The sequence below is a fragment of the Acinonyx jubatus genome, chromosome D4 (assembly GCF_027475565.1).
Source record: "Acinonyx jubatus isolate Ajub_Pintada_27869175 chromosome D4, VMU_Ajub_asm_v1.0, whole genome shotgun sequence".
Classification (NCBI taxonomy): Eukaryota; Metazoa; Chordata; class Mammalia; order Carnivora; family Felidae; genus Acinonyx; species Acinonyx jubatus.
In genome coordinates this window covers 48,665,271-48,680,555 of record NC_069391.1, presented here as the reverse complement: position 1 = coordinate 48,680,555, position 15,285 = coordinate 48,665,271, and the positions used below count along the sequence as shown (strand labels likewise).

The following is a 15,285-nucleotide window of genomic DNA, read 5'->3' as shown; positions in this document are numbered from 1 at the left end:
GAAAGTAAATCTTGGAGGTAAAGAATGAAGAAGACAAAAGATGGTTAAAGATTCAGGCTATAAGAAAGGATTGGACAGATAAGCACCAAGTACTGCTTTACAAAGTCAGACTACGTGCAATTCAAGTTCATAGAGACTAGCCTCTTGAATTAGAAAGAACTAAATAAAACAAAAAAGTATTATATGTTCTAAAAAAAAAAAAACAAAGTCTTTTTTTAACCTAGGTGGCAAACTATGTATCTGGCACGGTCACTAAAATAAGTATAAAATAAATATATAGACCCTAGAGGCTCAGGTTTTTAAAAAATGGCCAAGGCAAACCTTAAGGGACTCAAATACGGAGAACAAACTGAGGGTTGATGGGAGGTGGGAAAGAGGGGAAAATGGGTGATGGACATTGAGGAGGGCACTTGTTGGAATGAGCACTGGGTGCTGTATGTAAGCCAATTTGATAATAAATTGTATTTAAAAAGATGCCCAAGGATCCCAATTTACTGTACTCAAATCCTTTCGAATTTATGGCATCACTAATTCATACACCTGTCATCTCTGTAGCCTCAAGGGAATGAGCAACCAAAAGAATGCTACATCATTTCATTTCAAATAGTTTTATTTTAAAACTCGGGTGATTTTTTTTTGTTTAGAGGGTTGGTGAAAACATGACAATGAATTACCAGCCAAAATAAACCAATGGGAATTATAAGAGCTAGGGCTCTGCTCTTTCCCTGCTGGAGAGGTAACTATTGTATTAAGCTTCCTATTTTCCCTTGTATACACAGTGCCCATGACAGTTCACATTTTGTGAAGATCTAAACGAACACCACGTCTCCTTAGGTCCATCAAACTCTCTCCATTCAGAGTCTAGATTGGGCGCCCTTAACATCTAGTGGCACAATCGCTGAAGCCTACCTAAGCTGGTGATCTATTTTTTAGCGTGTTCATTATGGGCAGTATATCCATTAAAATTTGTACTGAAAGGTGTATTTACTCTGCTTAAATTTCAGATGAATATAGTAAGAAGAAGTGTCCACTGCATTCTTTGTAACTCTCCTTTATCTCTGGATAAAAGTAGGTATCACTCTCTACCAGTACCTAGTCTGAGTCATTTTAACACCCTTGTTGGAGGGTTGTTTCTTTTCTACCTTGCTTTTCTCCTGAGACAAGTATTCGTTGGTATCTACACTTGAGATTTTTGGTTGTTGTAAGCATAAATAATTGAAATACTGTGTGTGATGGCCTGTCAAAAACAGTTCACCATGGCAAAACTGTAATTATACCATAACCCAAATATAACTTGTTATGTACACATCAAAGCATCTTTCACGAGCAGAATAACTTGTATCTTATATCCACGTACATCTTTGAAAACAGATTACAATTATGTTTCATCAATGCCACATATTGTTTTACATTCTGCTATGTGACTTATGTTAACTTGTACTGTAAAAAGAACTATCCATCAGATACAATAGCCAGGGTACAGAATTTTAAAAAGAACTGAATTTGAACCTGATATGAATTACTTACAGACCTGGGAAGGCCAGGTGGCTTCTTCAACGATTGGGGTTACCAACATTACTCCTTATTTATCTCAGGTAAATTATAAGGATCAAATGCAAAATGTGTTATATACCCTAAATTCCTATACAAAACCATAAAGAAAAGGTCTGACAGATTGTATTATATAAACATTTAGGATTTCTGTATGGTAAAAGACAAAGGTACCACTATGAAATGAGTATCTAGAAGAAAGTAATTGCAAAACAGATCTGACAAAGGATTAATACCTTTAAGACCCCCAACAATTGGATGTGCAAAAGAACCCAAGAGGAAAAAAAAATGAACAAGGAATAGAAGAAATACAAATAAATGAAAAACAAATGAAATGGTAATCAACCTCCCTGGTAAGCAGAGAAATGAAAATAAAAGATGAATTTTGCCAAAAATTGGGGATTGTTAATACTCAAAGCTGGAAGCACTGTAAGGAAATGGGCATTTTCATACACTGCCCTTTCTTGAAGTGGGGGGGGGGGGGGAGTGGCATATGTAAGTCTATATCATCTTCTAGAAAGATGTATGGTGAAATGTTATTATTTAAATATTAAAAGCCATCATCCTTCCATCAAGGAATCCCACTTTTAACATTTATTCAACTGAACTATAAACACCAGTATTCAAAGATAATATACTCAGGATACTTTTCCATCACAGAAGAACAAAAACTGGAAATGTGATTATCATCAATAGCATAAAGTCTGAATAAATCAGTTGAGTCTCTCTTAGAATATTATTTAGCCATTAAAAATAATGAATTCTCAGGGCACCTGGTGGCTCAGTCGGTTGGTCATCCAACTTTGGCTCAAGTCATGATCTCAGGGTCCGTGGGTTTGAGCTCCACATCAGGCTCTGTGCTAATAGCTCAGAGCCTGGAGCTTTCTTCGGATTTTGTGTCTCCCTCTCTCTCTGCCTCTGCCCCCCTCGTTCTCTCTCTCTCTCTCTCCCTCTCTCTCAAAATGAATAAACATTCAAAATGTTTTTTAATTATTTAAAAATTTTATTTATTTATTTATTTAATTAATTAATTAAAAAAAATTCTTTTAAATAATGAATTCTGGGGATGCCTGGGTGGCTCAGTTGGCTGAACCTCCAACCCTTGACTTCGGCTCAGGTCATGATCCCAGGATCGTGGAATCAAGCCTTGTGTTGGGCTCTGCACTGAGCACGAAGCCTACTTGGGATTCTCTCTCTCTCTCTCTCTCTCTCTCTCTCTCTCTCTCTCAAGCTAAAAAAATTTTTTTTAAATATGAATTGTGAGAAATGGGTAAATTCCTAGAAACACATAATCTTCCAAAACTGAATCTGGAAGAAATTCAAAATCTGAAGAGACCAATTACTAGTAACAAAATTGAAATAGTAATCAAAAAACTACCAAAAAATAAACAAATAAAAGTCCAGAACTGGATAGATTCACAAGTCAATTATACCAAACATTAAAAAAAAAAAAAAAAAGTTAACACTTATTCTCCTCAACCTACTCCAAAAACAGAAGAGGAAGGAAAGCTTCCATATACATTCTACAAGGCCAGAATTATCCTAATACCAGAACCAGAGAAAGACACCCAAAAAAAAACTATAGGCCAATATCCCTGACACAAAAATCCTCCACAAAATATAAGCAAACTACACTCAATAATACATTTAAAAGATCATTTATGGGTCAAGTGAGAATTATTCTGGGGATGCAAAGACTGATTTCTAAATCACTCAATGTGGTAAGACTACGTCGACAAAACAAAGAATAAAAATCTTGTGATAATCTCAATAGATGCAGAAAAAAGCATTTGACAAATTTGAACATCTGCACATGATAAAAACTCATGACAAAGTAGGTTTGGAGGGAACATTCCACAACATAATAAAGGCCATATATGAAAAATCCACAGCTAACTTCATACTTAATGGTAAAAATTTGACAGCTTTACCTCTAAAATTAGAAACAAGGATGTCCACTCATAACACTTTTATTCAACAGAGTACTGAAAATCCTAGCCACAGTGATCAAACAAGAAGAAAGAAGAGGTATATTAGTAAAGGAAAAGTTAAATTGTCACTATTTGCAGATGACAATACCACTATACACAGAAAATCCTAAAGACCCCATGAAGAAACTACTAGAGGTAATACAAGAATTTAAAATACTGCAGGATAGGGGCGCCTGGGTGGCTCAGTCGGTTAAGCGTCCGACTTCGACTCAGGTCACCATCTCACGGTCCGTGAGTTCGAGCCGCGCGTCGGGCTCTGGGCTGATGGCTCATAGCCTGGAGCCTGCTTCTGATTCTGTGTCTCCCTTTCTCTCTGCCCCTCCCCCGTTCATGCTCTCTCTCTGTCTCAAAAATAAATAAACGTGAATTTAAAAAAATAAAAAATAAATAAAAAATAAAAAAATAAAATACTGCAGGATACAAAATTAATACCCCGAAATCAGTACCATTTATATATACTAATAACAAAGTAGCAGAAGGAGAAATTTAAAAAGCAATTCCATTTACTTTTTTTTTTAAATAAGTTTATTTATTTATTTTGAGGGAGAGAGAGAGCATGTGCAAGTGAGTGGAGAAGGGGCAGAGAGAGAGAGGGAGAGAGAATCCCAAGCCGACTCTGCGCTATCAGTGTAGAGCCCAATACAGGGGCTCGAATTCACAGGAAGTAAGATCATGACCTGAGACCAAATCAAGAGTCCGATACTCAACCAACTGAGCCACTCAAGCACCCCTCCAAAAACAATGTATTTACAACTGCACCAAAAAAGGGGCACTTGGATGGTTCAGTCGGTTGAGTGTCTGACTCTTGATTTCAGCTCAGGTCATGATCCTAGGGTTGTGGGATTGAACCTCACATTGGACTCTGTGCTGAGCATGGAGCCCACTTGAGATTCTCTCTCCCTCTGCCCCCCTCCCCACTCACACTCTCTCTGAAAAAAACAAAAAACAAAAAACAAAAACACCAAAAAGCATAAAATACCTAAGAATAAATTTAACCAAGATCACAGTGAAAGTCCTGGACTTTGATTACGATAAAACACTAATGAAAGAAACTGAAGATGACACAAACAAATGGCAAGATATTCCATGTTTGTGGATTGAAAGAATATTGTTAAAATGTCCATGCCACCCAAAGCAATCTACAGAATCAATGCAATCACTATCAAAATACCAATAGCAGTTTTCACAGAACTAGAACAAATAATACTAAAATTTCTAGGGAAGTACAAATAGCCAAATAGCCAAAGCAACCTTAAAAAAAAAAAAAAAAAAAAAAAGCAAAAAAGAACAAAACAGGAGGTATCACAATCCCAGATTTCAAGATATACTACAAAGATGTAATAATTAAAACAGTATGGCCCTGGCATAAAAACAGACACATAGATCAATGGAACAAAATAGCCAGAAATAAATCCACACCCATATGGTCAATTAATAAAGAAGGCAAGACTATACAACAGGGAAAAGACAGTCTCTTCAATAAATGATGTTGGGAAAACTGGATAGCCACGTGTATAAGAATGAAACTGGACCACTTTCTAACACAACACAAAATAAACTCAAAATGGATTAAAGACCTAACTGTGAGACTTGAAACCACAAAAATTTTAGAAGAGAGCACAGGCAGTAATTTCTCTGACATCAGCTACAATAACATTCTTCTAGATATGTATCTTCATGCAAGGGAAACAAAACAAAAATAAACTACTGAGACTACATCAAAATAAAAAGTTTTTGTACAGCGAAGGAAACCATCAACAAAACAAAAAGGCAACATACTGAACAGGAAAAGATATTTGCAAATGATATATCCAATAAGGGGTTAATATCCAAAATACATAAAATTCAATACCAAAAAGAAGAAAAAGGAGGAGAAAAAAAAAAAAAAAAAAAAAAAAACAACCACCACCAACAATCTGGTTTTAAAATGGGCAGAGAACCTGAATAGACATTTCTCCAAAGAAGATATACAGATGGCCACAGACACATGAAAAGATGCTCAACATCATTAACCATCAGGGAAATGCAAATCAAAACCACAATGAGATAGAACCTTACACCTGTCAGCATGGCTACAATCAGGAAGGCAAGATATAAACAAGCACTGTAGAGGATGTGGAGAAAAGGGACCCTTCGTACCTTATTGGTGGCAATGTAAGTTGGCACAGCCACTCTGGAAAACAGTATGGAGGGTCCTCAAAAAATTAAAAATAGAACTGCCATATGAGCCAATAACTCCACTACTGGGGATTTACCCAAAGAAAATGAAAGCACTAATTCAAAAAGATATATATGCACCCTTTTGTTTATGGCAGCGTTATTTATAATAGCCAAGATATGGTAACAACCTAAGTGTCCATCAACAGAGGAATGGATAAGGAAGATGGGGTGGGGGGCAGGGAGGGAAGTGTCGACACACATACATACATACAATGGAATACCGTGCAGCCTTAAAAAAGGATGAATTCTTGCTATTTGTGGCAACATGGATGGACCTAAAGGGTATTGTGCTAAGTGAAATAAGTCAGACCGAGAAAGACAAATATCAAATGATTTCGCTCGTATGTGGTTATCTCAAAACAAAAAAAGGAATAAACTAACAAAAAAGCAGAAGCAGACCTGTAAATACAGAGAAAAACTGATGGTTGCCAGAGGGGAGGGGAGGGGGGGTTGGATAAAATGGGAGAAGGGGAGTGGGAGATACATGCTTCCACTTATGAAATGAGTAAGTCATGGGGAGAAAAGGCAGAGCATAGAGAATGCTAGTCAAGGATGCTTTAGTAGTGCCGCATGGTGATAGATGATAGCTTCACTTGGGGTGAGCCCAGTAGAAGGTACTGAGAAGCTGAGTCACTATGCTGTACTCCTGAAACTAATAGAACATTGTGTGTCAACTATACTCATAAACAAAATTTTTTAGGAATTCTGTATCTCTGCATCTACTGACCTATAAATATGTCCAAAATATGTTTAACTAAACATGGAGAATCATGTAAATGGTATTGATCCAGTGTTGTAAAATGTTCATTTTTTAAGTTTTTAAAATGTGTCTATTTTATTGACCGTATGAGAAGGATGGAGGAAACACACCGTAATGTTAATATTGATCACTACAAAGAGCTGATCATAGAGGGGCTATGTTTATTTATGTACACACAAATGTAAAGAGGGACGTTTTGATTTTTGAGGTGAATAATTTATAAAAATTAAATGTGTTACTTTTATAATTAAAAAAAAACTTCAAGAAAAAAATAACTTATTAAGAACAAATGAAACTGATCATATCCCATACTGGAAAGAATACATACATATAATGTAATAAAAAATAAATAGGGGCGCCTGGGTGGCTCTGTCAGTTAAGTGTCCGACTTATAATAAAATAAGTTCTATGCTGGATACCTTGCAATACACTATTCCCCTATCACAAACTATCACCAGAAATGTGAAACAAAAAGGGGGGGGTGGTGTAAGCTATAAATGCATCACTTATAGATGCATTCATACCAAAGATCCTTATGTACACCCACATACCCTCTAAGGAGAGGCAAAGGTTAAAAGAGAGGTTGGGGTGCCTGGTGGCTCAGTTGGTTAAGCATCCGACCTTGGCTCAGGTCATGATCTAAGACTCCATGAGTTCAAGCCCCACTTAGGGCTCTGGGCAGACAGCTTGGAGCCTGGAGCCTGCTTTGGATTATGTGTCTCCCTCTCAGCCCCTCTCTCGCTTGTGCTCTTACGGTCTCTCAAAAATTAGCCCTAAAAAAATGTAAAAAAAAAAAGAGAGAGAGAGAGAGAGAGAGAGAGAGAGAGAGAGGCAGGTTGAGGGCACAGGATGGCAACAAGAGGCACAAGAGACATTAATAAATCAATCGCCTCCCCCTTCTCTGTGTTACTGAGGGCAGCCTCAGAATCCCGCTACCACCCCAGAGTTGTAAAACAGAAGAAACCTATCTTCTTACCCTGGCCCAGAAATGCAAATGGCTGAACTTGTTGGAGGAAAAGAGCTTCCAAGTCTGAACCAATGATGAGACACACACCTCTATATATCCTTTCTTACCCCACTACTTCAAGAGCAAGCTTTCACAAGTATTCCTTCAATAAATACTACTAAAATACTCACTTTTTTTGGTAATGTTTATATGTATATGTGTGTGTGTATGTACGTGTATGTGTATGTGTATACATACATATATATATATAAAATTTATTGTCAAATTGGTTTCCAAACAACACCCAGTGCTCATCCCAACAGGTGCCCTCCTCAAGGCCCATCTCCCACTTGCCCCTCTCCCCCACCACCCATCGACCCTCAGTTTGTTCTCAGTATTTAAGAGTCTCTTAGGGTTTGCCTCCTTCCCTAAGATACTCATTCTTGATCCGCCTCCAAGAAAGACAGCAACAGTATAGTTATAGGGATCGGGAATAAGAGATGTCTCCCTCTCTGGTGGCTGATCTGAACTTCCATTAAATACATGCTTTCATTCCATAATAGATTTTTGTTAGAAGTTTTATCTGGCAGCAGCATACCAGCGTGAATTGGTGACATCAGACACCTGCCCATTCGATAGGTTGGTATGGTCTCCTTACCTTAAACCAACGGTTCTCAAATTGTGACCTCAAAACCAGCAGCACCAACACCACCTGGGAACTTGGAAATGCAAATTCTCAGGCCTCAACTAAAAATGAATGAATCAGAAACGTTGGGGGAGGAGTCCAGACCATGTTTTAACAAGCTTTCCAGCTTGTTCTGATTCTGATACCCACTGAAGTTTCAGAACCACTGCCTCAAACCAGACATGTAAAAACAACACCCATACGTACAAGTGTTTCCATCCCGCACACCTGCAAAGTTTACAGTAACGCTGCTGTTTGAACAGCCTCGCAGGTAACATCGTCTCTGAGTAAAGGTCTTTTGTTATTTTTGATTTTTTAATGCAACCGATTCCGTTTGCAAGAAACTTCTGTTCCTAGAAGTTGGTAACTGAGGTTACTAGGACAGCTATAACCATCACCAAAACTGCTTCTAACTTCACTGCCACAGAGCACAATACATGACCAATTCCCCTCTGGGACTTAAGTATGTAGCATGCAGAACTTGCCTTTTGGCTGGAATGCCTGTTTTTTTATGGCGCTTGCCTTTTTGCATCAGCTGCTGTAAAATGACTTTACTTAAATAAATACACACTTACATACAATACTGTATAAGACAGTTCAATAAACACAGATGATACAACATCTATACATAAAACACCACATTAAAATACTATACGTAAGACAGCAAGTAAGGCCCTGACTTCAACAAATGTACAAACTGGTTGGAGAATACCATGCAGAATGTGACAGAGACTCATAGCTCTCCACCAAAATCCGTTCCTGCTTCCCTGCTGCACCAACTCCCCAGCGTCCTGTGTAGTAGAGTGGTTGTATGAATGGCTCTTGGCAACAGAATGTGAGAAGTGATACGTGACTTTGGGCATCTTAGACTTTAAACATCTGATACGCTTCACCTGTCCTGCCCCCCTGAAACCGAGACCTGGTGGCCACAGAGCTTCAGTCAACAATGACAATGTGCCAACACGACAATGACAACAAGGTGTCAGGCATGGGGGCCAAAAGCCTCGGAAGGAACTGGGATGTCTGAATAAACATAGATCCCCCAGCCTGGATATTTACCAGGACTTGCATAAATCAGAAAAACATCTTTGTTATGCATGTCACTATTTTCTTAAGTCTCTTTATTGTAGCAGCCTAGCATAATGTGACTCATGAACTATACAAATCCTTATAGACTGAGGAGTACGCTGTACGTAGGGGCTAAGACACGTGCTCCCCCCATACAGCAGGTACTGGAGGGAGAACAAAAATGGCTGGAGCACAGTAGCGGACTAGATTGTCCTGTGTTTGCCCCCTTCCCAACCCAAGAAGAGGGAAGACTCTAGAGATTGTGGCATTACTTTTCTAGGGAACTAGTTTCTGCGTCTGGGGCTATGAATCATAATGCCATCCACAGAGATTTCAGTTTGATGGCCCTACTTAGTTGTGTCTCAGTAAGCACTGAGACTTCTGTGGTTCAGAAACCCTGAAGAAACCTCAGACTATACACTCAAAAAACTACCATGCATGTGCAAAAAATGTTCTCACACAGAAAAAGTTCCACACTGTCTCAAGGGGCCTGTGCCCACCCCCTAAGTTCATGCACAGAACCCCTGGTAGGAAGGTTTTGTGGCTGGGGGCATGTCTAAAGAAAAATGAGCTGATTAGCAACACGTATTTTAGGAAGGCTTTCACACACACACACAAAAGGGTGCGCGTGCAAATGTCACTAGATGTATGTACCAAAGGAAGATAATAATAATGAGCAAAAAAAAAAAAAAAAAAAAAAAAAAAAAAAAATACAACATGGAGGCAAAGTCAATAAGATCCAAAAAGCCTCAGGTCTTCACACCTGTAAACACTAGACCTGCCTCAACTATCATCTCCTGATTCCTTCAAGGCTTCACTAATTCCACCTGTGTGATCCACACGAAAGAGAAAGTAGTTTCATCACAAAACCTTAGAACCCATGTTTACATAAATAGCTCTTCTAATCACAACCAGCACAAAAGAGACAGCAACTTTTTTTTTTTTTAAATCATATTTAGGGGGCGCCTGGGTGGCTCAGTTGGTTAAGCATCCAACTTCGGCTCAGGTCATGATCTCGCGGTCCGTGAGTTCGAGCCCCGCATCGGGGTCTGTGCTGACAGCTCGGAGCCTGGAGCCTGTTTCAGATTCTGTGTCTCCCTCTCTCTCTGCCCCTCCCCCACTAGTGCTCTGTCTCTGTCTCTCAAAAGTAAATAAATGCAAAAAAAATTTTTTTAATCATATGTAGTCCAATCTAATAGGTCGCCTCACAAAAAAATATTTAGAAAGGCTTAAACATCTATACATATATACACACCCAAATACTTTAAATTACAGTTAATCAGAGAGCTTCAACAGCCTTACTGTTCTCATTCCTTGGCTTACCTCCAAAACTTTCATTACCTGTCAGGTTCCCTCTGTTATTCCTCACTTTCTGTGTCTCTGGAATGTTATTTTATTAAATAATTGTCATGCCAAAAGGCACATACTACTATAAAAGTTTATTTGCTAGGCTGAGCAGAAACATCTATTTCTTTTTTGTCAAAATCTATTATAATGCTCTATTGCCTACAGAGTGTGTAGAATCATTTCCAGATACACTTGAACCAAAAAACAATGTGTTTCTCCTAACAGGGCACCAAGTAGTTGCAATAATGTAGAAAGATTATGTGGGAATCTTGAATTGGTAACAGATTTCACCTGAACTCTGTTTCCAAAAATCTTTGTAGCAGGTTCAACAGGCTAAAAGGTAAAATCTTTCCCAAGGAAAGTGTATTATTTTTACAATACCATGAGATAATTGAAAATGTGTTCTAATAAATTCAACCCACGTATTTTAAGTACCTACTAAATTTCCAGTAATGTGCTGGAAATTACTGTCCATTTTAAGGACATATGCTCCACTTTACCCATTAGCCATGAGAAATAACTATACTTACATAGTATTTGTATTTTTAAAACTAGTCTAATTCAACTTGTTAATAAACATTTATTTACTGTTCATGTGCTAGTACAGACATTGTTTTAGACCTTAGAGAGCCCATCGTCTAGTGTATATATGATGCTTATTCAGTATTATAATGCCACTAGAATTTTGGACAAATTTCCTTAGTGATACAGAATAGGAGAAAAATTCTCTACTGGGATTAAAAATAAATAGGCCAATAGTTACTGCCTACTGTAGAGGGCTATAAAAACAGCATCCAAAAAGAATCTCACACACTTCCATCATAGTTCAATCCACCAAGAGGGATGAGAAGCAGCGATGCCCAGGAGTAATGATCGCAGGGAGACCCAGAGCTTGGTTTCTAAATACAATTCCCCAGGAAAACCAAGATTCTTTGGAAAATTGGTAGAATACAGGGCTGTGGCTGTGAATATATGCAATGCACTTAGACAATCTCATGGGGTCACAAAATAAAGAAGAGAGAGAAAAGATAGAAACATGTCAAAAGGCACAGAAGACAGTATGCAGAATTCCCACCGAACAAAGTTGGAACAATTTGAACAAAATATGCAACAGTATAACCCAAAGAATAACTATCCATATAGCATATGGATATAAATAACTAAATGAATAAACAAACAGGGACAGTGAACAACTCTTCTTTATAGAAGAATTCCAATTAAAAAACGAGAATAAGGGAAATAGAAAATAACCACTGGAACACCATAATGGTGGGGCGCCTGGGTGGCTCAGTCAGTTAAGCATCCAACTCTTGATTTCAGCTCAGGTCATGAACTCAAGGTTCGTGAGTTCAAGCCCCTGCACTGACAGTGTGGAGCCTGCTTGGGATTCTCCCTCTCTCTCTCTGCCCCTCCCCCACTCACGTTTTATTTTCTCCCTCTCTCAATAAATACATAAGCTTAAAAAAAAAAAAAGAACATCATAGTGGTAATTGCTACAGGCAAAGTAGGGAAAGTTTCAGCAGAAACAAAATATCATGGCATCTCAAAGTATCTCTTCCACAATATCTAGTAATCATAAAGAGAAAAAAGTAACTTTATAGGAGAGAATCCTAACAGAGACCACCATAACCAAGTGAACAAGATTAACACCCAATAATACATGTTGACATCCACTCCCTGGTATGCTGCATTAAGAAGGGCTCAGCAAGTTCATGGTCTCCTTCCCAATGTCACATAACCACAACCTAACCGTGAGACAAACCTCAAATTGGCATTCTATAGAATACCTGGCCAGTGCTCTTCAAAATACCAAGATTGTGAAAGACAAGGAAAGCCTGAGGAACTGTCACAGATGGGAGATTAAAGAAACAGGACAAGTGCAGTGTGGCAACGCGAGATCAGATCCTGGAAGAGAAAAAGGCCACTAGTAACGGACTGGTGAAAATCACATACATTCTGTATTGCACCATAATTGTTCTATGTTTATTTAAAATGTTAACATAAGGAGAAGCTGAGTGAAGCACATACAGGAACTCCTTTTCTTATTTCTGCAAATCTTCATAAAATTATCTCAAAAGTTTTAAAAATACAATAGAAAAAAAAATCTCAATCATGCCAGCAACAAAAAATTACCAGATGTAAACCTGATGAAAATGGCAACATAATTATGGAGAACATTATGAAATTTTAGAGGAATAAAAATAGGACAGGATTTAATGGGGCGCCCGGGTGGCTCAGTCGGTTAAGCGTCCAACTTCAGCTCGGGTCACGATCTCGCAGGTTGTGAGTTCAAGCCCTGGGTCAGGCTGTGTGCTGACAGCTCAGAACCTGGAGCCTGCTTTGGATTCTGTGCCTCCCTCTGTTTCTGCCCTCCCAGAACTCATGCTCGCTCGCTCTCTCTGTCTCTCTCAAAAAAACGAATAAATGTTTAAAAAAAATGTTTTTAAATAGGACGGGATTTAAGAAAAAAATACACTAAATTCACAGAATAAAACAAGCTTAACAATTCTCAGGAAAGGTTAAGATGGGTTACTATTTTGAATTTAAAAGTGGAAGGGACTATTTTGATTTTGCTGAACCTATAATACTTTTTAAATTAGTTAATGGTCCAGTTAGTTAACAGTAAATTCAATCTTCCTTCATGAAAAAGAGAAAAGAAAAAAGTGGTTTGTTTGTTTTTTTAATTAAAGAGGGGGAAATGTTAGAAATACTTATGAATCATAAGAAATTTACATCAGTATTTAAATGATAAACTTTTAAAATTAATGTTTTCTAAATGCAACACGGTATGTAGACATGATCTGAAACACAGAAAGAAATCTGAATAAAGTCTGGAGTTTTGTTCACAGTGATGGGTCAGTGTTAGTTTCCTAATTTTTATGAGTAATATAAGGCTTTAACAACAGGGGATATGGTGAAAGGCACACAGGAGTGCTCTGTACTATCTTTGCAACTTTTCTGTACATCTAAATTTATTCCAGATGAAAAGCTTATTAATTATCACTTTGTTACATAAGTGACATCTCAGTGGGAGCACATATCAAGCCATATTGGCTTATTTGACTATCTGACATACATATATCTCACGATACACGTGGTTAAACTCACACAATATCATTACACCTCAAATGGAATTAAGCTGGGCCACAGTCACATAGTTGGCTCACAAATCCTATCAATCTATCAATTAAAAAAGTACTTATTTTGAGCATACTTTGTGCCAGCAAGTCCCATCCTAAGTACTGTAAATTCCAATTTCTTTCACGCAACAAAAATCTAATAAAATAGAAAAGCATGCAGATTATTAGAGAACATCGCAAAGACTAACAAGAAAATGATTAGCGATCAATGTAAAGCACACAATAAAAACACACAAGGGTTGGGCACAAAGAAAGCAGGGAGGGCTGACCACCTGGTAGGCAGAACAGTTTCCTAGAGAAGCTGATAGTTGAACTGACTACGCAACGAAGAGCAGAAGTTGACCAACCATAATGAAGAAAATATTCTGAGAAAGGGGATAACGTCTCAAAGCCACAGGGCAGGAGAATCCAAGGCACATTTGCAAGTGGCAATGTGGGGGCACCTGGGTGGCTCAGTCGGTTACTTGTCCAACTCTTGATTTGGGCTCAGGGTGTGATCTCGTGGTTCGTGGGATCAAGCCCTATGTCTGGCTCCTTGCTGGTAGCACAGAGCCTTCTTGGGATTCTCTCTCTCTGCCCCTTCTCTACCTGTGCTCTTTCTCTCTAAAGAAATAAATACACTTAAAAAAAAAAAAAGGAAATGACAACGGTAAGAGAGAATACTGGCCCATGGCCACAGCACAAAAGTTTCGCAAAAAGCCAGAGATGCAGTGGGGTAGGTGTGTTAGGAGTGTGTGTGTGTGTGTGTGTGTGTGTGTGTGCGCACGCATGTAAAGGGGAGAAAATACACGTGAACTGAGTTCAAAACTCCCAAGATGAGACAAGAAGTAATAATTTAATTGTGACTCAAAAACAAATCTCTACTAAGACTTTTGGTTCAATACCCCATTATAGTAACTCTACCATAAAAGAAAGGCTTAAACTAGCGGAGAATTTTAAATGTGGATGCTCAGGGCAAGAAGAAAAAGTAGGAAAATGTGTTTTCAAGTACTGTATGAAAAAGACGGCTCCGAGCTTTCTGTTCTTTAAATCGATATTGAATCCTGATCTAATGAAGAGAAATCCCTTATTGTTCATGATGTCATTAGTGATGAAGACCAGCTAGGATTTGTTCATTGATGAAAAAAATTAGCCAGAATCGTCTCATTCTATTTATCCAATGCAGCTTGTTCCAGGTAAACACAACCTAAAAGAAGAGTTGTAAGAAAGAAAAAACAACCAAGTAGAAAAAAATGCATAGGAACTAAAGGAAGAAAGATACCATTTGGTATTAAAAGGGAAAATTATCATTTAATTCTGACTGTCACAGTTTTTTAATACTCTAAAATCATGCTGTGGGAGGTTTCCTCATTAAACTAAATATAAAAATATAAAATACACTTATTTTTAGAAAGCAGAATCAAATTTTGATACAAAAAATGTTTAGAAAGACCCTCTTACCATCATTGCTAAACTGTCGATGTTTTTAAAAGTCATCAATGAAGGAGAGGATTACGTTCCATGTAGAAACCCCTTTGTTGATTCACACCTCAAATAAGACCTGCTAAGTCATCTCTTTCAGCTTTAAAAGCCAAAGG

At 38.0% G+C, this 15,285-nt stretch overlaps 1 protein-coding gene across 2 annotated transcripts in view; it reads right to left on the bottom strand.

Annotated features, from left to right (window-relative positions):
- Positions 1-15,285, bottom strand: part of MLLT3 (MLLT3 super elongation complex subunit) — a 282,306-nt gene that overhangs the window by 182,263 nt on the left and 84,758 nt on the right. The window lies entirely within an intron of this gene.